Here is a 25,542-nt window from a genome sequence, read left to right as displayed (position 1 = left end):
GGTGGCCTCTCTGGGTGCCCCCCGCCCCGGGGCAGCGCCGGGACCGGGCGGTGCGCGGAGCTCCCGCGGGCGGCGGAACAAAGGCGGCCGGCGCCGGGCGCAACAGGCTCGGAACCCCGCGGAGCTCCGGGGGCGGTGCGGGTCCCCCCCCCTCCTGCAGGCGGCTCCCGCCCCCCCCCCCTCTCTCGCTGCGTCTGTTTGTACTTTAGCTGATCCACTAATCCCCCGAGAGAGCCTATTTGTAGTGAAGAGTATCTATAGGGGGCGAGGCTGGTCCATGTGGGTTTGTGTCATTGGTTTGCGAGGAGAGACCCCGCCTATTGCCAAAAAAAAAAAAAAAAAAAGAAAGAAAAAAAAAAGAAAAAAAAAAAGAAAAAAAAAAAAGGAGAAAAAAGAAAAAGAATAAAAAAAAAGGAGAAGGGAAAAAAAAAGGCAAGAAAAAAAAGCAGCGCTGTCCCCTTCCTCTCCCTTCCTGCTCGCACCCATCGCGGAGCGCTCCGCCCAGCGCCGCCCGGCACTTTTTCGCTTGGAGAGGAAAAAAAAAAGAGAGGAAAGCAGAGAAAAAAAAAAGGGAAAGAAGCGGCCGACCCTCCCCCAAGTTGCGATTCACATCATTCACATCTTGCCGCTGCCGCTGGGCGCCGCGCCGGGCTCCGCTGCCCCCGTCCGCTCCCGGCGCGGCGGCGGCGGGCGGAGCGGCGCGGGGGGAGGCTTAAGTTTTTGTGCGGAGCTCGCGGGTGGCACCGAAGGTGGATCTCCGGCTGCGCGGCCCGGCGGAGGCGGGCAGGGATGCGGCGTTGAGGCGGTGCGCTGCGCTGCGGGGCTGCCGGCGGCCGGGCCGGGCCGAGCCGGGCGGCAGGTAAGGGCTGGCGGGCACGGCCAAGGGGAAGTGGGAGGGGGGTGTGTGCGTGGGGGGGGGGGGGGAGCAGGGAAAGCGGCGCTCCGGCCGCGTCCCCCCAACCTCCTCTCCGCCGGGCCGAGCTCGGGGCCGTCCCCGCAGGGCCGCGCGGAGCCGCCGCCCGTCCGGCTCAGCCCGGCACGGCCCGGCACGGCCCTCGTTCCGCGGCCCCGCGAGTCGGGCGGGCGCGGCGGGGTGAAGCCGAGTCTTTTGTTGTGCCGGGCCCGCATTGTTTACCGGGGGCCGAGCGGCGCGGAGCGCATCTGCGGCGGGCGGAAAGTTTGGGCGCGGGGAGCGGGCGGGGGGACGGAACGGAACGGAACAGAACGGAACCTGCGTGCGTGCGGCGGCACGGCGGCGGGCTGAGCTCCGCGCTCCGCTTCGCCTTTCCCATCCCCGTTTGTTGGTGTTATTTGTTGTTTTGTTGTTTTTTTTTGTAAGGCTCGTTTTCGTTTCTTTTCATCATTTATTTATTTATTTATTTATATTTATTTTTCCCTTCCGTGATTTATTTATTTAGTTTAAAATCTCTCCTCTTTTAATTCTTCCCCCTCTCGCTCCGCGGACCGCTTTATCCCCGCAGTCACTTTATTCCTTTTTATTATTTCATTATTTCATTTTACCTCTCGCCGCGCGCTCTCCCCGTTGCTCCCATCCTCATTTATTTTCTTCCACCTCCCCCCCTCTTCCCTCCTCCTTCCCCCCCTCCCCTCCGTACTTCCCGTTGGCAGCACGTTGGCTGCTCGGTGCCCGCAGGCAGCGCCGGGCACTGCGTGGCCGCGCCTCTCTCCGCTCCCATCCCTTGTATGAGCGGCACCCCCGGCTGCAGCCCCCCCCCCCCCCCCCCATTCCCTTCCCAACCCTCCCGGGATTACCGCTCCGAGCCGCGGCTTTGCACAAAAAACTTCCTGCGAGGGGGAGCTCAGCCTTTGTGCGGCCCCGGGGCGAAGCGGAGCTGCGAAGAGCGGGTCCGGGAGTGCGAGATGGAGAGCTCCAAGTGTTAGAAGTGATCGCTGCCCTCCATACGCTCGGCTCTCTCCGTGCGTCGCTCGCCGCGGTTGTCCGGAGCTCTAATTGTAGCGCTGCGATCGTTTCCACTCGATTGAGCGAACCGTGGGTAGGGAGCTGAAACCCCCCACGGCTGCGGCACGGGGGGATGCGTGGCGTGACGCTTTAATCCCGTGCCTTGAAAGCTACGAGAGAAGCAGGAGGAACCGCGAGCCGGTGGCGGCCGGGCATAAAGAACTGTTGTTTTTGTACAGATGGTGGCTCGGCGCCGCGAGTTGGACCGCGCCGACTGCCCGGATCGGGGGGGAAAGGAGCATCGCTTGGAGTTTGTTTAAGCGGAGCCAATGAAATAATGACGGCCGAGATGCCGGCTGACAGAATGCTTTTGTTCCCGTTTGCGGCCGTGCGTGAGGGCGCAGACCTGCTTTAGCATTCCTTGAAGGTCTCTTCAGCGAGGAAAATTGGAGATGGGCTCATTATGGGAGAGTGTGTGCAGAATGCGAGGAGGGCTGTATGGATTCAGAGGTGATTGTCGAGTCACAGACGTTTCCATTACACATCTGGCAGTGAAATAAAAACACCCACCCACAATTAGTGTGTGCTCTGTGTGCTCTGTGTGCTCTGTGTGCTCTGTGCCTTCCATGAGGGAGGTTTGCCCCCGTGCTTTGGGGTGGGTTTATCCACAGGGCTCGGAGCTCAGACTGAGATCGTGTGGTTTGCACGGCAAAACTTTGTGCTGCTGCAAGAGCAGCTGTGTGTGTATGTGTGTGTGTGTGTGTGTGTGTGTGTGTGTGTGCAATGCTGGGGGGTGAGCAGTGGGATGTGCCTCTAGGGGGGCTGCTTGTGTTGGGGTATGGGGCCCACAGCTGTAACCCCGTAGGGCTGCAGCCCCGCCGTGCCCCTGTCCCAACACACAGCTGCACCCGTCTGCTCCTCACGGCTCCCCAAGCTGGGAAATGCTTAAAGCCATTTCCCTGCAGTGAAAAGTGCCATCTGTAACGCTGCCAGCTCGGTGTGTCACTGGGTTCCAGTGCTCATAATCCTCCTGGTAGGAAGGATGTCGGCCTCGGAGTGCGGTGTACCTGGGATGGGTTGGGAACGGTGCATGCAAACCTTCAGCTGGGAGATTCTGTGTGCTGTCAGCTGGCTGCGGTGCAGGAGGAGCTGCTGGATCTCTGCTGGCTCCGGGATACACACAGCAACCTCACGCTGCACTCTCTGCTTTGCTCACCCACCCCAGTGAGCAGCTCCAGCCCTTGGCACCTTGCAGCCCATAACTACATCCGCACCAGGGATGGATGCAGGGGGAGGTGTGAGGAAAGCCGCCTCCTCCATAGGAAGGAGGTTTCCTTTCCATGGCAGCAGAACATCTCTGGGAGCACACGGTGATGCCAAAACCTGCTTTCTGGTCGGATAGTTCTGCCTCGCTCTGCAGATGCGTCGTGGTCTGGGTGGATCTTGGCAAGCGCCGCTCTGGGACTAAACAGCAAAGTGCCGATAAAAAGCCAGTGAACTCAAAAGAGATCAGTAGCAGGTTTTAATTATTGATGACTCCTGCTCCTGCAGCTCTACCAGGCAGTAATTTGGTGCGTGCTTTAAGTCAATGAAACCCAGCAGTCCTAGTGCAAGCAGCTCACTCCTGGGCTTTCTTGCTCATCGTTCTGCAGTGCTTAACAACCCTTTCTGTAAAGCACTTTTTTCCTGATATCCAACCTAAACTTACCCTGGTGCAACTTGAGGCCCTTTCCCCCTTGTGCAGTGAATGGCTCAGTGCGAGCTTCAAGCTGAGGGTTAAGGGTGCCATGAGGTCCGTAGCAGAGTAGCAGGGCTGATTCCAGCTTTCCCCCTTGGCAGCAATGATAACCAGGTTTCCTCAGGTGAAATGCCCATTCTACCCCAGAGGGAAGCAGGGCTCTGTGTGTGCATTCCTTGGCTCTGTACTTGCTCAGCACTGCTTTGTGCAGGTTCCTGCCCCACCTGGGAGCCATTGTGGGCTCTGGAAGCAGTGCTGAGTGCCTGTGTTCCCTCCAGCAGCCGGAGCAGTGGGAGCTCCCAGCAAACTGCAGCAGCACTCAGTGTGTGTGGGGTGGGAGAGGAATAAACAGGATGGACTGAGTCATCCTGACCTGTGAGGCCGGGCACACGGCTCACTTGGTGCCCACGGGACCACTTAGTGAAGAAGGGAAGGACGGCGATGCGCTTCATCTCTATCAGCATGAGTTTAGGGCCATCGGGTCCTTTGCAGTTAACATGTTTTCCACTTAAAGAGCTGCTGTTGAGAAAGGTGTGCATTTTGTTCAGTGATTTTGCGGAGGGTGGGCAAAGGAATGACTGTGGGCTGGAGGAGATGTGGTGTCCCTGTCCCCATCCCTGTCCCCATCCCCAGTGTGCCAGGACACAGTGGCCATCTCAGAGGCCTTCGGAGTGCAGCCAGGTGAGGCTTTGCAGCGAGGAGTCCAGGAGCTCGATCCGCTTCACTTAGCCAGAGTGTTGGAAGGTAAATTGATTAAGGCAATTAGCGTTGTCATGGGGAAAATAAATTGAATAAAAAAGAGCTCCTGGGTCTGGCAGGTGGAGTTTTAACAAGATCCAATAGCTGGAAGGTGGAGCGAGGGAAGGGTTGGAATGAAGGTCCACAGCTTGCTGCTGAAGGTGACGGATGCTGTAAGGGCCCGCTGATGGTGCTGGTAGTTCCTCTGCCTTTGTAAAGGCTGAATTCAGGAGTGCTCATTTATTGAAGTAAAGGAAGCTCAAGCAGGGATTAATTAGCAAGTTACCATGCAGTGTGCCGAGCGGGGATTCATTTAGGTAAGCTGCCACGCTGTGTGTTAGGCTGGGAAATCTCAGCCGTTTCTTTTGGCCTCAAAATCTGTGCCATCCATGGAAGCCCACCACTTCAATAAGAGTGCCCAGGGGTTTGCAGATCCCAGGCACCAGCGCTTCAGGATGATGGGTTGCAGAGAGGAGGCCTCTGTCTGAAGGTGGAGTTCTCAGGCTGTGCCCTTTGGAGTGTTGAGTCTTGGGATCACTGAATGGTTTGGGTTGGAAGGGGCCCTTGAAGGTCACGTTGTGCAACCCCATGCAGGGGATGCAGCCCTAGCTGTGGCTGGTAGTTGGGTCAGATGTGGGTGCACTGAGGCAGAGGAGGGAAACGAAGGAGAGTTGCTTGTTTTCATTGTGTGCTTTATCTGCTCCTACAGAATTCATTCAAACTCTCCATCTCCTTTGGGTGGCTGTGGCACTTCAGGAATAAGGCTGGCCCTGGTGGGAGCCTTCTGAGCGGGGGAGCATCAAAGAGAGCACAAACAACAGATCAGAACAGGTCAAAGTCAGCTTTGGCAGGCAGTTATGCACTGCTGGTGTTGTGTTGGAGCACAGCAGTGTGTTTGCATGCAGTTTTGTTTTAGAGACCAAGCACAAGGAAGGATCTGAAGGCAGAGGGCTACAAGCCGTGGTTTATTTGATGCACGGTTGTTTTTATTAGGATGAAGGTGGGAGGGTTTGGGGGTTACCCCATGTTTCATGTGTGCAGCGTGGTTCCCTTCCATCAGCACTTCATGCTAGCAAGAGTTGCTGGTGAAGAATGAAGAGTGCATCATCGAGCAATGAGTTTAGCTTTATTTCAGGCAGGACTGTGTGGTGCAGTGCATACACACGTGCTCCACTTGCACACTTGGAGGTGAGTTTTCAGATGTTCCCAGCCAGTTTGTCCACCCATGGCCTGCCCGTGTTTGGCTTTGCATGATGCAGTGTAAGCAAACCAACAGGGCGTTAATCTCATTACTTGAACAAATGAAGTAAACCTTTAAGGCACTTAAAACACTCCTGTGTGTGTTGGCCGGTGCAGAGCTGTGGGGCAGAGGCACGGAGGTGGAGGCACTGGAACAGCCAGAGAGCTTCCTGTTGGCTTCCCATTGCTTTTGGCTCTTGGGTAGGAGCAGAAAGGACCGAGCAACGTCTGTAACAGCGAGAGCACCTGGCTATTTTCACACAGATCTCTTAATGGAGATTAAACACAAAATAAAGCAGGATGCATCAACAGCGATATTCCCATAAGCAATATTGTAACTTGCAGGCAGTGTAATTATATTTTGTACACTTGCCAATTAAGCAGTAATGCTTTAGAGAAAAATTACTTTCAAGAGATGGGAAGAAAAGTATCGCAGTAAGTCAAATAAAATATACATGTATTGGAGTGTTCTGTGTACGCAGTTGAAATCTGTGCTCCAGGAACAGCTGGTTGGGGTGCTGGTGCTGCAGGGATTCCTGCTTTATGGAACTGGAAAGGGGCAGAGGGGTGGGAGGGTGTAATGAACCAACTGCTTTTGGGATTGCCACGTGGAACTGTTGTTCAGCTCATGCACTTGGTTGCCTTGAAAACTGTGTGGTGTGTTCCACCAATGCAGAGTGCATCAGAGCAGGGCACGGGGTGCTTTGTGTTGTGCCATCGGCGCTCTGAGCTGCTCTCCCTCCCACCTGCCCACACCTCAGCGGTGCTTTTAATTGGAGAAGAAATAAACAGAGGTTTGTTCCGAGTCTAAGGAGATGATTATCGCAATGGGGTGATTGCATTTTGGTACTCGATTTGATTTGTTGGCTGGGAGGTCGGTCTAAAAGCAGAGAAGGAAATGAATGCATTGTTGACTGCAGGAAGTTACTTATGAGGTTTTTCCTTATGTTAGAAGGAATTCCCCCCGTGACTGAAGCAGCAGTGTGATTTATGGCCTTTCGCGTCGTGTAGCTACATAAATAAACAGAATAAAGACAGAAACAATGAAAAGAAACGGGTGTTGGGTTTGTGGGTGTTAAGTTTCTGTTGCGGAACGCAGGAAGCTGTTGCTTTCCAAGGCTGGAGCAAACAGATCCACGGCAATAAGGTGTGTTTTGCACAGGGCAGGGAACGCCATCACATTAATTCTGTTCTGTGCAGGTGCTGTGTGCATGGTTGTGTTGTTTCTGTGCATCTCTATCTCAACATCTTCACTCACTCCTCCATGCATGGCTCCGAGCTACTCAGGTAGGTTCTGCTTCTGGAACCCCATCCAATGGGTTTCATACTTTGCAGTGCCGTTTGTGATTGGGATTGATGCTGTCATGATGGGGGAGATCTGGCAGGTCTTTGCCATGTTCCCTTAAACAAACACTACAAAAGCTCAGCTCTTGAGCCCATCAGCTCTGTAGGCTGAAGGAGTTTGTAGGATTGACTTCCAGCCATCAGTGAGACACCCAAAGCTGAGATGGTCCCGTTTGTATTTCAGCTCTTTGGTTGTTCCCATGTTTGTGTATCTCTATGTATAAAAGTGATGGGCAAAGCAGGGAAACAGAGGTGAGCTTTGAGTTCCTTATTGTCCCCATCAGTCGAGGAGTGCTCTCCAGGTATGAGGAATGGGAGCGAAGCTGCCCTGCCTCTGCTGACTTATTTTGCATCCTTGAGAAACCCACCAACGTTGATGCGCTCAACTGCGGCTGTATTAAACTTCCAGTGGTTTTATTTAAACTGCATTCATTACACCCATCGTCAGTGTTGTGTCAGCAGAGTGCATTGGAAGAGCTCGACCCTCCGTAGATCCATAAAATGAAGAGTAGCTGTTCGCTGGGAGATTACGCATTGATATTTATAGATCCTTCAGACTGAGAGATGATTCTGGCTCCACTCCAGCGCACGTGGAGATGTTGTGTCAAGCAGCCCCGTTCCCAGCACTCTGCAGCATCGTAGTGCTGGCTGAGGGGAGCTGCAGCCATCATTCAGAGTGAGGGTGGCTGTGTTAAGGCGGTAGGGCAGCAGAGCCGTGCTTCAGCAGGAAGGTGTTGATAGGGGAAGCTCCTAGAAGTCTTGAGCCTGTTGTGACGGGTGGTTGAAGGAAGGATGGGGTGTGGGGCAGCTGGGTTTGTTGGGCCTTGAGGCTGGATTCATGTGGTGGAGGGGAGCGGGCAGGTGTGAGCAGGAGGGGAGAGCATCACTTTGGTCCTGCAGTGCTGGGATGGCAGGGTACTCAGTGTGCTCTGTCTCTCATTGCATTGCCTTCATTGCTAGCCTGATAATGAATGTCTTGTATGAATCTGCCAACAAATGCTGGTTGCAATCCTGGCTATTTTCAGACAGGCTTCATTCGGACTCTGTTTGCAGCGTGGTCAGCATTGACCTCTGCCAGCGGGTGGGTTTGTGTGCCCATTGCCTGGCACTGCCATGCCTTCTGCGGTGCTAATGCTCCCGTCTTGGTGTTAAGTACAGAGTGTGAGCTGTAAGCAAGCCCGTATTGGTTGTGATCGTGATTGATGTTGCGATGGCCGTGCTATAATTTGCTGTGTTATGCACCAGAAAGTTGAGAGCATTAGGATAAAGTCTTTCAATAACGTGCGACAAATTCTCATCATCAAGGAGCAGCCGTTGTATACATTCTGTTGAGTAATTATAGAGTACAAAGAAGATTTGATATAGGAGCTGTGGCTTAATCTCCTGCACTTCATTACATTTTCCCGGTGGTGGTAGCGAGGAATGGGAGGTATATTTTATTTTCCAATTTGAGTATGCTTGCTCAGGATGGCCTCGCTCTTAATGTTGCTTCACGGGAGAGAATTTACAGTGGGGGTTTCCATTAACGCTAATGAGAGTTATGCCCATGCAATTCACTGGCCTGGTGACAGGGGAGGAGAAAGAATAAATAAATTCTATGCCTTCTGAAGAAATAAGATGACCCTAAAATGTCTGATGTGTCAGCGGGAAGTGACCGAGAGCAGGAGCTGCTGTGGTTGCTGCTCTTTAACATCCACCAGTAGCTGAGGGGGTTTTCCACTGTTCTCTGCTCTTCAAAAGAAGAGCAAAAGGGGGAAAGAAATGATGTATTTTAATAGGGAAGAATAGGACAAGAGGGAATGGTTTTAAACTGAGACGGGGGAGGTTTAGGTTGGATGTTGGAGAAGTTTTTCCCCCAGAGGGTGGTGACGCACTGGAACAGGTTGCCCAGGGAGGCTGTGGATGCCCCATCCCTGCAGGCATTCAAGGCCAGGCTGGATGTGGCTCTGGGCAGCCTGGGCTACTGGTTGGTGACCCTGCACACAGCAGGGGGTTGAATCTAGATGGTCATTGTGGGCCTTTGCAACTCAGGCCGTTCTGTGATTCTTTGAATAAATGACCTCAGGATGGATGCTGTGATTATAAAACAAAGCATACAGGTCGCTAACATGACGTTGTCTGAAATGGGTTGCAGGAGGCTTTTCTTGAGGCTTATGATTAACACACTCTTCCATTCGAAGCCATTAGGTGCAGCGCTGCGCTTGATTTAAAGTAAGTGCAGTTAATATTTTGGGTTATAAATCTCAGGCGTGCTGGTAAGGAATCATCCCAAAGTGCAATCCCTGCTGGGAGACAAGCTCGGGTTCCTGCCTGTCTCCCTGCAAAGCAGGGCAGGTCCTCTCCCATAGCCGTGCTCTGCTGGTTGTGTGCCGTGGAATTAGAGGCAGCGCGGAGTTAATGTGAGCTGTTGTGACACATCTTTTGTACGGGAGCCTCTCGGAAGGGAGCGCGGAGAGGGCTATACTTAATCAGTATAAATGTCAGTAGCATATTTTAATAAATTCTTGATTTTGCTTGGACTGTTTGCAATTGCATATTTAAAAGGAATCTGCCATCCCCTTTCGAAGGTATGTGACATTTAAAAGATCTGTAAAGAAGATTGGTTTGACAGCTTCAAATTACATTTGAAAGAGTTTTTTCCTTTCAAAACAGAAAATGAATACTTCCTATTCTAAATGTCACCGCAAAGGCATAAACATGTTTAATCAAATTATATATTTAATTTATGTAAAGTGTAATTTTTTATTCATGCGAGAGGCTCACTTGTTACGTTTTTGCCATCTCCAAAGCTTAGCAAAGTTGGTTGAACTGCCGAATCTCCTGAATAAATCATTGCCCTTCAGATTCTTTCAGGGTCAGCCCTCGGCTTACTCTTGGCTCTCCTCGCTGCCAGGTCTTTGTGTTTTGGGGTGAGCTGGTTGGGTGCTGGTGGGGGAGCACTGGAGGTGAACGCCTGCAGTATTGCTGTGTGGGTAGGGAGGCTGCTGACCATGGCTGATGTCCTCTTGGGTGCTCATCTCGCAGTGAGCCCAAGCTGCTGCAATGGAGCTGCTGGGCCAAACCTATCAAAGCTCTCCTGGTGAAGAGAAAAGCTCACTGGATTTGGCTCGTTGGCCACCAGCTCTCATGGCATTACATCAAGGGCAGCCTGCTCTGATGGTTGGCGACCTTGCACGTAGCAGGGGGGGGTTGAAGCTGAATGATCATTCAGGTCCTTTTCAACCCAGGCTATTTTATGATTCTACAATTCTACGTCTGAAACAGCTCCGAGGGTCAGGAGCTCCCAGCAGCCCTGCTGCCATTCCAGTGCTTTCTGTGCAAGCTCTCTGGAGTTCCCTTAGCTGCTCTTCTCTGTCTCCACCACCAACCCTCACTGCTGGAGCTGCCAGCCGTCGCACTCAGCTGCCTTTGAGGGCAGGCTGCTTTTCAAGAAAGAACACTGAGCAGTAATGCTGGGTGAGCCCCGAGAGCAAAAGGCTGCTTTGTGCAGACGGATGGCATCAGGCGGTGTCACTTGGCCAGGATAGATGGGCGTCTGGGGGCTTGGGCTTTCTCGCTAAAAGAGGAAGCAATGAAAAAGGAATCAATGTCAATAAAGCAAAACCAGGGAATCCGGCAGTTTCACCTTATTTCTGTTTTAGTGCCTGCAAGTTTTATGTATTTGCTGAGCAAATACAGGTGCGAAAGTTGTGCTCGTCCCCAACAGGACCAGAAGCGTTAGGTTGTATCAGCCCGAGTGTGAACATGGAAGGGCTTGGCAAGCCTTCGAGCATGTCCTTTCCATGTGCATCTGTTTCAGGATGACTGGGCAGCCTGTGGAATAGCTCTGGCAGATTGCAGGATGTTGTCAAGGCTCTGAGAGCCAAGGAGCAGCAAAGAGCACGGTCGTGTTCCTGCAGGTTCCCTGTGAGGGAGGGAAGAGCTGCTCCTGGAGGTCACAGCCTCCTTGGCTCCATCCCAGGCTGACAGCGGGGCATCTTGTGCTGCTGCTGATTGAAGAGAACTGTCTTGTTTTCTGCTGTCCCCTCCTTCCCATGCTTTAACCTCATCAGTGACAGTGATTTGTAATTGTGATTTAAGTGCTCGCTTACCAGGAAGAAGTCGTGACACCAGGAGTTAAATGCAGTTTAGGGTGCTCCTATATAACAGGTCCCGGTTAGAGCAGCCCTTATGTAAATCCACCATCCAAGTGTCAGAAGGGCTTCATACGAGGTAGGTCAAGATCTCACAGTCTCCTGAACTTTCTCCTTCCTCTTCACATTCCTCTGAAGTGGGTTTGCTTGTGTACATTTGTTCTTGCAGGGAATGGCCAAGCTGAAGCAATTTAGGAAGGGATCTTGTATGCAAAGACCCCAGTCCTGGAGCCGTCCAGAATCTGCTCCATGTAGACGTGGTGAATGTGGTACTCTGGCCATCGGGCTCCATTCCAGAAGAGCTCTCCTTGGGTTTTTCTGGAAGAGTTTGGGTCTTTCAGCTGGTGTTGTTTTTGCATATGGAGAGGCTGAGCGAATGAACTGATACTGACAGAGCTATCATTTAGGCAATTAGCAAGCTGACGTGTGAACTGAAAAGGACAGAGACTATCTCCATCCTGCTTTGCACCGAAAGTGATCAGAAGGGTTTGTCCTCCAGCTTTGTGCCAGGCTCCAACTGTGGCCTGAGCCGGGCAGAACAATCTGAGTCAGGGGTACAGCTCATATTTGTGGTTTATTTTCTTCTTAAGAAGGACGGCCTTGAAAATACTCCCTGCCATAGTCAAGTTCAAGAACAGTAGATTGTGCTTGAACTATACTGGATTCTGCTGTGGCAGATTGGTGTAGAGATTGTGAAAGACAGAACGTAGTAAACAGTGCAGATTTGCAACGTGTTCCTCCGTTATGGTTTAGGAGAATGCACGATCTATAGTTTTTTTATTATCCATTTCAGCATGAAATACACTGCAACGTTAAGTTGTGTATTTCCACTGAAATATATGGCAGGAATAAAAGTGCAGACAAAAGGGAACTTATTTGATGTTCTGTGTAGTTGTTGTTGTGCTGTTAAAATAACACATTGAGTGCTAAGCTGATATGAGACCAAGACAAAGTGGCATCAGTGGGATCTTCCAAGGAGCCCGGCACCCCAAACTGCAAGAGCAGGGGTTGTCCCAAGCTGTCACCATCCCCAGGGCTTCATTTTCTGGGTTAAAGAAGCCACCCTGCTCCTCCCCAGGGAAAATCTCCTTGCAGTGCACGTTGGCGAAGCGTGCAACGCTGAATATTTGTTTTCAGACCCTGCGTGTGCTCTGCTGTGGAGAGAGTTTAAAGCTAAAATTAGAAGTAAGTGGAGGCAAACTGCAGTTAGTTAGATGAGCTAACGAGATTGCAGTAGATTGCTGTGCCGCGCTGTACGCTGGCCAAGCCCTTCACGTAGTGAGGTGTGGGATGGTCTCAATTGAGCCAGCCAGAATTATTTTAACTGTTACATTATGTAATTTACCCATTAGTCCTAATTGCTGTCATTCTTTTAAGCTTCCACTGACCCAGTGTCTACTATTAGTGGTCTCTTTTCCCTGTCAGGATAAGCTCCTGCAATTGCCATACTCGGTACAGGGCAGCTGAAATGCATCTCTCGTATCGTAGAGTACAAAATAGCTGAAGGCAAAGGAGTCAAAAATGAGCAAAACCAGCACGAGTTTTCTTAGCAGTTCGATGTATTTCGCTGTTCATAGAATCATAGAATGGCCTGGGTTGAAAAGGCCCACAATGATCATGCAGTTCAACCCCCTGCTGTGTTCAGGGTCACCAACCAGCAGCCCAGGCTGCCCAGAGCCACATCCAGCCTGGCCTTGAATGCCTGCAGGGATGGGGCATCCACAGCCTCCTTGGGCAACCTGTTCAGTGCGTCACCACCCTCTGGGTGGAAAAAAGTGTTGTGCGGTTCATCTGTGCCCCGTGCGTGACCTGCACCGTACAGAACAGATCTTGTTCCCCAGCACAGCTGGAAGCCACCATCACCACAGCTCACCTTTGGTTGGTGGGCACCCCCAGACTGCTGAAGGGGTAGAGAAGGAGGTGTCTGCGTGGTGGATTGCTGAGGTTCTTGGGTTGTATCTGAACTCCAGCCTGCATGTCACAGCGGGGTCCCAGGGCAGTGCACAGTGACCCATCCCTGCTCATGGGGATGTCACCGTGAGGCTCAGCCCAAACATCCATCCTGCAGAGCCGTGCTGTAGCTACAAGCTGTTATTAAAAGGTGCTGGAGATAACAGCTGTAGCAATCCCGCAGCAACGTGAGACGACTTGACAGTAAATTACATTTTTAGTCAAACAGAAAAATTGTTCATTTTTCCATCCGCGATGACAAATTCGGTCGGTTGGGTTTTGTTTTTTTTTCTCCCTTCTCAATGTTATTTCCTCACTTTTCACCCTCAGGTTTTCCTCGCTGTTTCTAACATTACACGTGTGCAACTTGAGACCAGCCAGTTTGGGGATGTTTTAATCTCAGGTTTTCCATAAACATTTTTTCCTGCAGTGAGACCCTCTGAGCACCGAGTGCAAGAAAACAGCCCCCTCCGGGCACAGGTTTTTCTAATACCCTGAATGTGAGGGGGAGAAGTTTATAATGAAGTGTTGACTGGTCCGTCAGTGTTGTGAGTTTGGCTATCTACAAACACGGTGAGAATTAGTTCCCAGGCGTTTCACCGAATGGAGGGTAATTTTGCATTCCTGCTTCCTGTTTCTGTAGCTTGTTTTCAAAGGAAGCCTGCTTTTGAATATTCAGATAGCTCTGCTGTGATAATGCGCGCTTTCCAATTCTAAAACACCTCTTTCAGCGTGAAGAATTACTGCCAAATAATCGATTCCGCTCAGATGTCTTCTATTAACCAGGTTTAATGTTTGCTGCAAGAGGCCTTACGGAGTGATATTTCAGATGCACGCGCAATAATGTGAAGCTATTAGGCATTTCCCCCATATGTTAATACATAAAGGGTAGCCTGACAGGCATTAATGTTATTAAGGGGTTTGCAGGGGTGGGCATTGTATTATTGCTGGATATTGCTGCAATTACAGCAGTTTGGGGGCTGAGCTGCCTGCTGTCCCTGCGCTGCTGCAGGGCTGGTGTGGGTTTGTGTTGCCCATCAGGTGGGTGCAATTTGGGAAGCTCTGCACCTGGGAGTGCTCCTGGTACTTCCCTTCCCATCTATGGTAATGTCTGGCAGGATGCAGAGGGCTGGGAAGTAACAGCATTGCCACCAGCAGTGCCTCCAGCATGCATAGGCTTGCATGGATGGGCTGTGCAGGTGGGCTTTATCATTGGATTTGGTGACGTTATGGTTGATGTGAGGGTGGACTCGGTGATCTTGAATGATCTTCTATCGTAAGTGATTCTGTGGTTCTGCATGTGCTACTGAAGCATGGGCATCCTGCAGGTCCCTGTTCGCCAGCAGCAGTTGGTGATGGGTTTACATGAGTGCTGGGTTGCATCCCACCTGCCTCTGAGCCCGCTTGGGTCAGCTGTGACACCAGTGGGGAGAACCACGTGGGCAGAGATCCCGGACTCACCTGAATACGGTCTTAATGCTACTTCCACCTCCACCGAGTTACCTTGTGAGGCTGCAGCTGTTAGAACAGGACATGTGAGATGGGGGTGCTGGAAGATGGTGATCCCAGAGCAGCTTTCCTGTACTGCATTATAGCGGTGCTCAGGGGCTGTGCTGGGACCTGTGGGTGAGGTGCTGCCAGTTGCACGCTCCCTTGCATTGCTTTTGGTGTTAGCTTTTAGCTGGCATTTCCAGCATCACCCATCACTCCCTGCTGCTTCCTCCTGGCCTCACCTCCCCGCCATGCTGTGAGCTGCCAGGCTGGAGGTGCAGCCCACAACCTGATGGTTGGGTGCAGAACGCAAGCTTCCAGCATGGGAAGTATCCATGGTAAAGGACCCCCTGGAAGGAAGGGATTGCAGCAGGAGCTCAGAAAGATCTGTAGCTATGGTGCTGCAAACAGCACTGTGCAGCCCTAATGCTGTGTGAAATACTGTACCCTCCGATTATGTGTTAAGGAACAAAGCGTTGCAGCAAGCTGACACTTCCCCCTTGGTGTCTGCTCGTCCCTTCTGAGCGTGGTGGACTGGGGTTAGCGCTGTGGTGGAAAGCAGGGTTGGCAGATTACAGGAATGGAAATTAGGGAGAGGAAGAGAAGAGCAGGCTGGCACTGAGGAGGAGGACGAGCCTTTTGTGAGGTGGCATCAGCAGAACGGAGAGCGTGGTGCCCGCATGCTGCCCTGCTCCAGGTCCATGCCATGCCTTCCCTGCTGCACCCTGCTGCTCTGCTGCTCCATGTCCTTTCTGGCTGTGCTGCCCAGCTGTTGGTCTTGCAGAGCATCTCAACATATTGCACAGGGCTGGGAGGGTCGTGGTTCCAGGATTGCAAAGGAGCCGGGCAGTGTGGGTCACACCCCACATAATGTATGGGAGCGCTGCGAAATGCATCACCTCGTTTCATATTGCATTTGCTGAGAAAGTGCAGTTTTATTGAACGTTAGGATTGAATTCTTAACTGACAAATCAATTTTAGTAGTAAGTTAAAACGCCCGGTATTAATGAACAAACGCAACCATTAATCAGGGTTACAGTAGATTAACAGTTGTCAGCATTTATGCTAATAGTACTTACATACCGTGCACTTCCCAATGGCACTCCTGGCTCCCAGCTTTCTCTAAACACGTGCAGCAGTTCTGCTTCACACTTGGCATTGTTTTCTCCATTCCATGGCTCATCTTTGGAGGTTCGGACCTGGCCAAGGTGCACAGCGGTGACCCAGTGTTCTGTACGACTTTTATTGCATGCTCAGTTTCGCGTCAAAGGAGATGGAATGGGTTCGTTTGTTCTACTGCTTGACTGTTCAATTTGGGCTGGTGTGCGACGAAACCAAGACAAATGGAGTGTCTTCATTGAAACTATTTAACAACCCTTGGCAGCTCCAGAAATCAGACGGCGTTAGGAAAATACAGTCAGAAGAGTTTGGGAGGATGTAAAGGAAACTCCCTTCAGGATTCAGGATTCAGGATTTTGCTTTCAGTCCTTTATCCCAGTAAGGGGTTTTAAGCTGGTTCAAAACCAGCCAGAGTAGAAAAAGGCCTTAAACCTTCATGGGTCTTTTGGAACGTTTTCCTCCATCCATTTTACTGGGATATGATTCAGTTTAAAGCTGGGATTTCCTAAAATCTTTTTAGCTCACAGTCTTCAATTAGCTGATTACTATAGATTACAGGCGCACTTTGGATACCTCATCAAGCTGTCTAATAGCTGGATCGTATTGATTGTCCTTCAATTAATCACGTCCCGTATTTTCATTTCTCAAAACCAAAATACATGTAATTAACTCTGAAGTGATGCAGCTCACCGTAAAGTGGTTTTGCTGCTGCTGCAGAGATAGCTCGGTAAATGATACTAACGGGAAATGCAAGTTGGAATTAAATTAATGGTGTCACGTCCGTCAGAGAATAATAGTTAGAAACGAAAAGTGAACGATGGTTGAAGGGAATCCTTTGCCATGGCAGGTGCTGGTGTCTGTGTGTGCTTCCCTTCCATCCTGCAGGCTTCCATTCTCCTTTCTGAACAATGCCATTCAGTCTCTTGGAGGAGGTGCAAGAAGCGCCCCTGGTTTCTTGCAGGTGGGGAAGGAGGATCGGGAGGGATTGGGATGAGGAATGGTGGGTTTATTTGTTTTCATATCAGCGTGCGAGTTTATAAACAGACTGTACTGAATGACATTGTTTTGCTTTAAGAGCAACTTCATTAATTTGAATGTAATCTCTCCTTCCCCTGACGTTTGTATTGAAATTGGCTCAATGCACTTAATTCCGTGACAGACTGAATAGGGATAAATAATATACAATATCCCTGAACCAGCCTGCTTCAATTGGCATGATATTTATGAGCAGTGAGTTTCTGAATTGCTCATCATGGCTGAGACTTTAAGCTGCAATTTTATTCATAAACACAACTGTGTGTAAACAAGGGGAGCGTGGAGTGTTTGCGTACGGGGCCATTCATCCTTCCAGCTAAAATGGACATGTTGTGTAAATGGAGGCTGGGGGTTTTTTAGTGCGTTGGCTGTAATTAATGAGGAACTCGTGGGTTTTTTTCCCATTGAACTCTATGGCAGGGAACGCGTTTGTTTCTGGAGCAGAGAAGATCCCTGGGTTATCTCAGGACCTGTCAATGATCCTTTGATAGCTCTCAGAGCCCAACACGGTTCTTGAATTATCTCCTGTTATTTTATGACAGCAGGGATAAGCAGAAATCCAGAGTTTCCAATGTGGTTCATTCAAATAATGGAACACAACGATACAAACTATAAGAAATAGTCTTTGAGTTGGTTTGCTTGATCCCCTCCGAGAGCAGTTCTGCTCTGTCAGTGGTGCTGTTTCACCACCGCTTCAGATTCCCTGCCTTGGGCGCTTTGTTATCAGACATTAATATCTGCAACAGCAACCAATTATCTTGTAATTTTAACAAAGGCGTCGGAAAAGGGAAAGTGCTTGTTGGTTAGATGGTCATAAATACACGGATCACAAGAAAGAGCATTTACTTTTATTATGCAAAATAATGACTATGTAACTGTTAATGGGATTTACTTCATAGGATGACAATTTATACTTCTGCGTGTCTATGGGAGAGCTTTCCCACCAGGCTGTTTTGACAGCTCTCTGTAATAATACGGGAGAGTGATGTGTCTAACGAAGTCCCCGAGAAAAATACCTGGTTTGCATTTCAGGACTTGTCACTCAGCGTGCTTTGCAGTAGGAGATAGCATGGGGAGATGCCTTCCTTCCCTGTCGGTCTGCCATTGCGGCCCCTATAGAAGGCTCTGTGGGGCAGTGGTCCCAGTGAGCAGAGTTGTCGCAATGGTGAGAGTATTTGTTTTGCCATGGCTGGTGCTGGGTTGGCCTTAGACCACAGGGTGGGTTGTGCAGAGTGGGAGCCTCCCCCCAGCTCTCCCCATCCTAATGGAGCACATCGGGTGCTCGCTGCCCAGCCAGCACCCATCTGGTTGGTGGGGGCACTTTTGGGCAGTAATTAATTAATTAACAGCTCTAGAGGCTGCGATGGGTGCTGGAGCAGGAGCCCTTCTGCACCCTCCCAGCACAGAATTCACCCTGGTACCTACAGGCATCTCGCTGCATCTTTGTACTGGGCTCACGGAGCAGCGGAGTGAAAGTGTGAAGTTCCTCTTTGTTGTTGTTTGTCTCTTCCTTTTTCTAAGCAAGCTTTTCTTCTCGGCTAATCCTCAGAAGCAGCCCAAGAAATGACATTTATGCATATTTCATAATGTGATTTCTGTAGGCATACGGAGCAAACAAATCAATTTCTCAGCAGCACGCTGTTTAAAAGCAACAGCAACAACCTGTGGGATAAGTTGCAGAAGCTGTTAAAATTAATTATAAATGGCAGAAGATATAACATTTTGGGGGAAAAGTGCTAATGTGTGAAGAATAATAAACATTCAGTAGATGAAAAGGAACTCTCTGTCATCTGATTATTTAAACTTCGTATATTTATAAATATCGTAGCGCGTTTAAACAATGTACCGCTCGCTACCAGCACCACATTACCATTTTATTCTGGAATTGCAAACAGCCTCGTCTGCCGTCTCACGTTGGCTTGCTCCTTGCTGTGCGGGTTCCCTGTAGCTTTGTTATGACTCACTAAGCACCCTTAGGAGTGTTCTCTTTTCTATTCTGGGTGCTCAGACCTCAGGAAGCCGTGACCTTTTCCTTTGTGGCCATTCAGAAGCATCTTAACTTCATCCTTTTGGGATGGTCAGAAGGAAATCCTCGATGCTGTTGCTCCCATCACATCTCAGGTCCTCGATTGCTTGCGTTATTCCATATTTCCAGCCATCCAGCACTGGTTCAATGGTGACAATGGCCATTGCTTCCCACCTTGCAGGGACTGTTGGCTGATGGTGGCTGTTCTGGTGGCTGCTGAAGGACCATGAAAATGGAAGGTCTGCTGAAGCGAGTGTTGGCTGGATTATGCCCAATCTCTCTGGGCTGTTTTAGATATATGAACGTTCATTGGGGTGCAGTTATTTATTTCCCTTCTGCCTTTTTACATCAGCAGAAATGCTGCAGTAGGTGTGGTCAGGCTAAAATACCTTAATTTTGTTGGGTGACTGGTAGAAATGTACTCAAAAAACCCGTTTTTTTTAGTGCTACAGGATGAACTTTCCTCAAGCTGCCTCTCCAATGGAGAAGTCAGATCATCAGCCAAAGAAAAGTTCTCAAAAGAGAAATAAATAGTTAATTTTCAGCTTGCTTTGCCCAAATGAAAGGGAAACACACAGTAGTGAGGTAGCTCCTGTTTGGGATATCTCCTTATGGGCCTGGAAGTGCTGCAGGGCTGCAGTTCAGTTTGCAGGATGGTTTGGTTTGAGTGGATTTGGGTTGTGCAGTTGGCTGCGATGGCACTGGGCAGGATCCCCACCGTGCCCATCAGCCTCCCTGTGGCTTCGGCAGCTTCGCAGCTCCTCCATGCGACTGTTCCACAACCGAGCCTTTCGTTTCTTCCCTTCTCCCGAAGGTGCTGACCTGATAACACAGCGTCAGAACCACTTTGTCCTCATCACCCCCCTGCCCATCCAATGCGATGTGACACCATGTCACTAACATATGTCACGCTGCGCTGCCGCCTTCTCACTCTGTCCCAGCTTGCCGGAGGCCGCGTTGCCTCGTGGGGAGCGAGGAGCTCCCGTCTGTGGGTCTCCAGCTCATCACCAGGCCCTTCTCAGGTGCCACCATGAAGCTTGGTGTGTCCCCACAGGACCTTGGGGGTGGCAGCTGGAGCATGCTGTGGGCGGCCAGATGCTGGTGGGGTTGGCAGGGCCAGGCATCCTCTGTGTGACCCGGTCGGGGTGGTGAGGTTTTATCCCACACCGAAACGATGCAGGGTAAGGGAGCGGGGCCGTTTGGGCTGAAAGGCAGTTAGATCCAGGTCACTGAGTTTGGGCCGGCTGTGTTTTCTGACAAAGTCTAAAAATGCAGATTCGCAGCAACCTACGTTAATGGATTCCGACTGCTTGAGTTTCACACTGAATAATGGCCGGAATTATCAGCGATGCTGACTTATGAGATGTGATTGAATATCATCCTTTTCCTCGAAATTAAATTGATAAAATGATGTAATATCCCATTATTTTTATTCTCGTGCTCGGGAACAAAAAAACCTCCGTGGAGCTGAAGGTTTTCTTACAATAAAACAAAAGTACTACAACAGTGAGAACGCTCAATAGATCTTAAAAACCTGGTATCCCATTTTAAATGCAATTCTGTGCATATGGCGAGCAAACGCAATACCGCCGTACCCTCAGGCCGCCCACTTTCATACATTAAAATATTCTATTTAAATGCAGATTTTGATTTGCTGTCTGGCGTGGCGTTCAAGTAGAATAGACAGGAGAAAAGGAAGACGGTCCGTGTACCTTAATTTAATTACATGTTTCTTTTGGCGTGCAGAGGTGCCAGCAGGAGTTGTTAGGTACGAAGGCACGCGTGTTTGATAATAAAAAAGCGTGAGGTCGGCTTTCTAAAATCTATAAAGGTAAGTGCTGCAAATAGAGTCTGTTGTAGGCTTATGGAGTGAGCGCGGTGTAGGGTGGTACGGAGGTGGGCTTCCTGCCATTGCCTGCTTGGGTCAGGAAGGCTATTTGTGCCCAAGGTCTTTCCAGTTATCTGCACTGTGTGTGGATCTGCCTGCTGTGGTGCTGGGAGTGCTGCGAGGGGCTCGGGGTGAGGATGGAGGGGCTCTTAGTGCCATCTGGGTAGATGAGCTCCGTATTCTTGACATGGAAACCAAAATGGTTTATATCCACCTTAGAGGTCAACTTCAAGAGGCAAATGTTGCAACAGCAAAATGCTTCGAGTGCCACCGAAGTGCTTTTGCTGTTTGATTTTCTGAAAACCGGGGAAGTTGTGTTTGATTTTGGTACACTTTATCTTTGTTTGTATATCCGAGTTAAAGCCTATTTCCAGAACTCAAAGGATATTTGAATTTCAGTGCCCTGGAGCAAATGGGTTGAGTGGTATCAGAGATTATCAGATTTAATTCATTTATTTTAAATGTAAATTGATTTGAAACCACTGGGAGCTGTTCAATTGCGGCAGTCGGCCTTGGTGCTTTGCAGCATGTTCTCTCTCATAGAGTCCACCTCTGCCATCCTTTGGGCAGGACGCTTTGTTCACCTGGTCTCAAAAGGACTGAAGTTTGATGTCGAGTGCCTTGGGTGTCCGTTGGCACTAGAGCCAAGTCAGAAATGTTGGCTTTGCTGTCAATGCATCATGGCCACGTCCCACACTGTAACCTCTTGGAGCCTGAATTTCCCTCTGTGTCTGCTCCTGTTTTGCACCCTTGTTTGTAGCATGCTAATAATGACATCACTTCATGTATTAATAGGAGAGCCTCCTTGCCATTGGTAACAATGATTAGTCACAGTCCCACCATGGGATTGGGCTCAGGACGCTGTGTGTCTCAATGCTCTGCTGCCCATCACTTTGGTGCAAAATACATGTTTTCAGGGGCTGCGTGATTCACCGTCAACAATTTCCATTTTTTTGTAAATAGAACTTCAGGACTGTGCCAAATAATGCCAAATGCATATTTTTAAGCCTATGTATAAAATTATTTGATCCATAAGAGTACAATGTTTGCCAGTTTTTCTCTCAGGCAGATAGATATTAAAACCGTATTATGCACAGTATGCAGTACTAAAATTGAAGTCACAATGGAAAGCAATATTGTAATTTTTTCCTTTAATTTTCGTCTCAAGGAATGTGTCTTTCTAAAGAAAAGGTTATTTGTCTAATATGCTGGAGAGCAGTTTACAGAGTTAGATAAGAGGTATCCCTATAAAACATGCTGCAAAAGAGAAAGAAAAGCCACAGAAACGTTTGGGACTCAGAACCCATCTTGTTTTCCCACCCAGTTGGAAGCTCCTAAGTTCCCAATGGCTGTGAGTTTGAGGACAGCTAATGGGATGTATTACAAGGCAGTTGGGTGTGCAGGTACCACTCCTGCAGTTTGAAGCCTCGTGGAGGATGCTTGATAGGTAACCCATGTGCAGATGGTGGTGATGGGAATGGGTTGGGCCACGTGGATGTGTGTCTTCTGCAGGGTAAAAAAGAATCTATTTAAATAGGGACTTCAAAATTAAGAGCATTTAGAGATGCCCTACCATTAAAATACATTTTAATAGGTAGGTTATAAACAGCTGATTTAAAGCATCCAGGAGAGCGTTCACAGCATCATCTTGAGTGCTTAACTTGGGACTCCTCAATTTCAGACCGATCTGTTTGGCTGTTTTCTCTCCAGAAGATGGAGGGAGGAGGAAGAAAATGAGTGGAATTGGTTTACGTATTGCCTTAACTACTCTCACAATAGTGAAAAGCTCTCATCAAGTATGTATCAGATTATTTTATTATGCCAACATTAATATTGGAAGCACACACGTAATCTGGAGTCAGCAGGTTCATACACTACTATCTCATTAAATTTTCAGGCAAAAGCTGCAAAAATTAATTGGAGGCGTGTAATAGTTTAGAATGTGAGCTGGCTTATGGTAATATAAATTACATGAGGAGAAGACAGTTTTATATACTGAGAGAGGGAAAACTGGTTTACTTTAATGAGAAGAGATAGAAATGTGGTGCTATTTTTTCATTACAGATGCACTCTAAACTGTTTGGACTTACTTGATGAATAGAGTTAATTCTCTGCTACAGTTCCAATAATTCATGTTGCACAGTTTAATGACTTCTAGATAAAAACAGGATTGAAATGTTAATTTCTGTGAAGAAATTGGAGCACTCTCATTCATCAAGCTTTTTTTTTTCTCTATTAAACTGCTAGTTAATTTCACTAAACAAGTCTCTTAGAGATATTTCATGCTACATAGATTTTGGTGTTTCTCACCTGCTTTATTTGACTCCATTACCCATGAGCATCAGCTACTACCTCGAAGTGCCTCTGAGATGTGGAAAAATTTCTGTTGTACTTAGTCTACCATTATAATAATGATTTTTTCTACAATACACATGGCAGAGGTTGGGCCTTTGCATGTCTTTTCCAGTATCAATGGGCTGATACTGGCACGTGTTTCCATTTGTTTCTGGTTTGATTTTGTTTCTGTTGCTTGTAGTCCTTACAGCAGCCTTCCCTGGCCATGTGTTTGATGCTGTACCTCTCACCACTTCGTGGCCTGGCATTACCAGGCATTGCATGGGTGCTTGTTTGTTTCATAAAGCTGCATTCCGTGTCTGAAGTTGTACAGATCTGGGGTTTTATATTTGCAATTTTCTGCGTCGTGTTTGTGTGGGGATGGCTGGACGCCCTTTGTCCTGTAACTACATTCACTGGTGAAGAGTCACTCCCCATCTTTCCCGTAGGCCCAGTTAGGTACTGAAAGGCTGCAACGTGGCTTCCTTGGATCCTTTCCTTCTCCATGCTGAGCAACCCCAGCTCGTTTTTTGACAGAAGAGGTGCCCCAACCCTCTGGTCAGCCTTGTGGCCTCCTTTGGACCCGCACCAGCAGCTCCATGTCTTGTTATCCCGTTGTGCTGTGCTGATGCAAGCTGGGTATGCGATGCACGTTGAGGGTGTCCTTCCTGCTCTTCAAGCCGGAGAGTTCCTTGTTGTTTTTTCTTTCACAATTTCCTCCCATATGGTCGATGATGGGAAATGGCAAGTGCTGGAGCTTTTGACAGTTTTGCCCGAAGGCAGAGCAATTTTCTGCCCAGTGACATCAGCTCAGCAAACTCAGGGTCTAAAAGCCAAGGCGGCTGCTCTCGGGCCTCTGGGTGGGTGTCGGGGCCAGGCGAGCTGGCCTGGCTTTCTCATACGGTGCCTCGAGTTGTTTGTCCTGCAAGGCACTTTTGTAAATGGACATTGTGCCGTATTGTGTGGCTTCGGTATTTGACATTGGATTAAACAAAGTGTCGCGTGTGCGAGGTGTACGGTACAATTATTTTAACCCATTTTCCTTCCTGGTGTGGAAAATCTGCTTGAAATAGGACTTGCTAAAGTCATTGTACCATATACAAAGGGGTTATTAAAATGCACTCTGGAAATAGAAAATAGGATTAGAAGAGACACTTTGGCTTTGAGGCCTTCTTCAGCCAAAAGAAGGCCTTGTGGCCAAAATGTCTCCTTTAATCTCATTTTCTGTTTTCTGGTAGGAATTTTACTAACTCTTCTCCCCCCTCGTGCCCCCTGTCTTGCTGCCTGCATGCTTGTAGCACACCAGTTGTCTTCCATCTCACAACTGGGAGAGGAAGGAAGGATTTACCCTTGTGGTCGGGGCGGTGGCTTTTATTTGTAGTCCAAAAATCCCCACACCCAGTACATCTCTGTACGTCCATACTGCCATGTATTAGTCGGAAATGCAAAAACTGTGTGATATTCTGAAAACTCAATGTGCAGAACGTTTCCTATAACTGATAATTGGAATTTCCTGGTTAATGTAATTGTATTAATCTGGTCTCTGATTGCTTTACGGCTGCCTTCCGCCGTGCTGGTTCCTCAGCAAAGCTTAACAAGTAAAAATTTGTGCCCCACATCAAGAAAAGGAACCCAAATCTTGTTGTAATTCACAGTTAATTACTGTATTTCTTAATTAGACCCTTAATTTTCAACAATTTGGTGAAACAAACCAGGCAGTCCAGAGAGAACCTGCCTACAAGAAGCGGTTGTGCTGATATTCATATTTCCGTATTTTGAGGGAATCCTGAATGCATTCGATGTAATTTCTGTGATTGGGAAGGACAGAATCCTTTGGCCATGATTGCAGTGGGAAAATAATCATCTGTTTCACAAGTGGGAAGGATCTGCATGGGGTTTGTAGGCCGGCGGGGGAGGAGAGGCTCTGGGAACTGAAAAGCAGGGAAACGTTTGCAGATGGTGAACCTGCGACATCTCCTGTAGGTTACTCACCAGGTTGAGTAATAACATTTTGTATCTGGAAAACTTGCCAGCGACCGGATCTTAAATGTGAAAACAGTGTGAGTGTTGATAGGGAGAGCCTCAAAAGTATTTCCATTAGGACCATTTGCCACACTTGCACCTGAGCGCTCACCTGGGCATCCAGCAGCAGCATTTGGGCTTCCTTGTAAGATGTGTGCTCAGAAATGTCACTCGGATGTCAGCAAGGTAACTCACACAGCCCTGCTCCCCGGAGCGCGGGGACTCATGCTGACACGGTGATTCACTCCAGAAGGGTTTGCTTTTATTCCCCCCAATCAAAAGTCAGCATTCTCCAAACCCTGAGATGTTGGCTCAGAGTGCCGTGCTCAGAGAGGACATGAGCGGTCAGCCTGGAGCCCTGTAACAAAAGGTTAATTTTTCTCCCCTGACGTATTGCTGACTAAGTCAAACCCCGACCACGAGCCCGTTTGCTGTTCTGTGCGTTTCCAGCGACTGCTTCAGACATCCGTGATATCAGTTTTGTGTCTCTTGGCAACAGATTGGTTCTGGCACCCCGAGGACAGGGTGAGCTGGCATTCTTGAACTGCCAAGAGACACAAAGCA

At 49.1% G+C, this 25,542-nt stretch overlaps 1 protein-coding gene across 1 annotated transcript in view; it reads left to right on the top strand.

Annotated features, from left to right (window-relative positions):
- The first annotated feature begins 563 nt into the window (after positions 1-563).
- Positions 564-25,542, top strand: part of CTBP2 (C-terminal binding protein 2) — a 92,615-nt gene continuing 67,636 nt past the window's right edge. The window contains exon 1 of the mRNA XM_072339450.1: positions 564-859. The gene's annotated coding sequence lies outside the window, so the exon portion shown is untranslated. The remainder of the gene's footprint in view (positions 860-25,542) is intronic.

This window comes from Excalfactoria chinensis, chromosome 6 (assembly GCF_039878825.1).
Source record: "Excalfactoria chinensis isolate bCotChi1 chromosome 6, bCotChi1.hap2, whole genome shotgun sequence".
NCBI classification, from domain to species: Eukaryota; Metazoa; Chordata; class Aves; order Galliformes; family Phasianidae; genus Excalfactoria; species Excalfactoria chinensis.
Note: the sequence above shows the minus strand (reverse complement) of the source record. Positions and strands in the feature narration are given on the sequence as shown.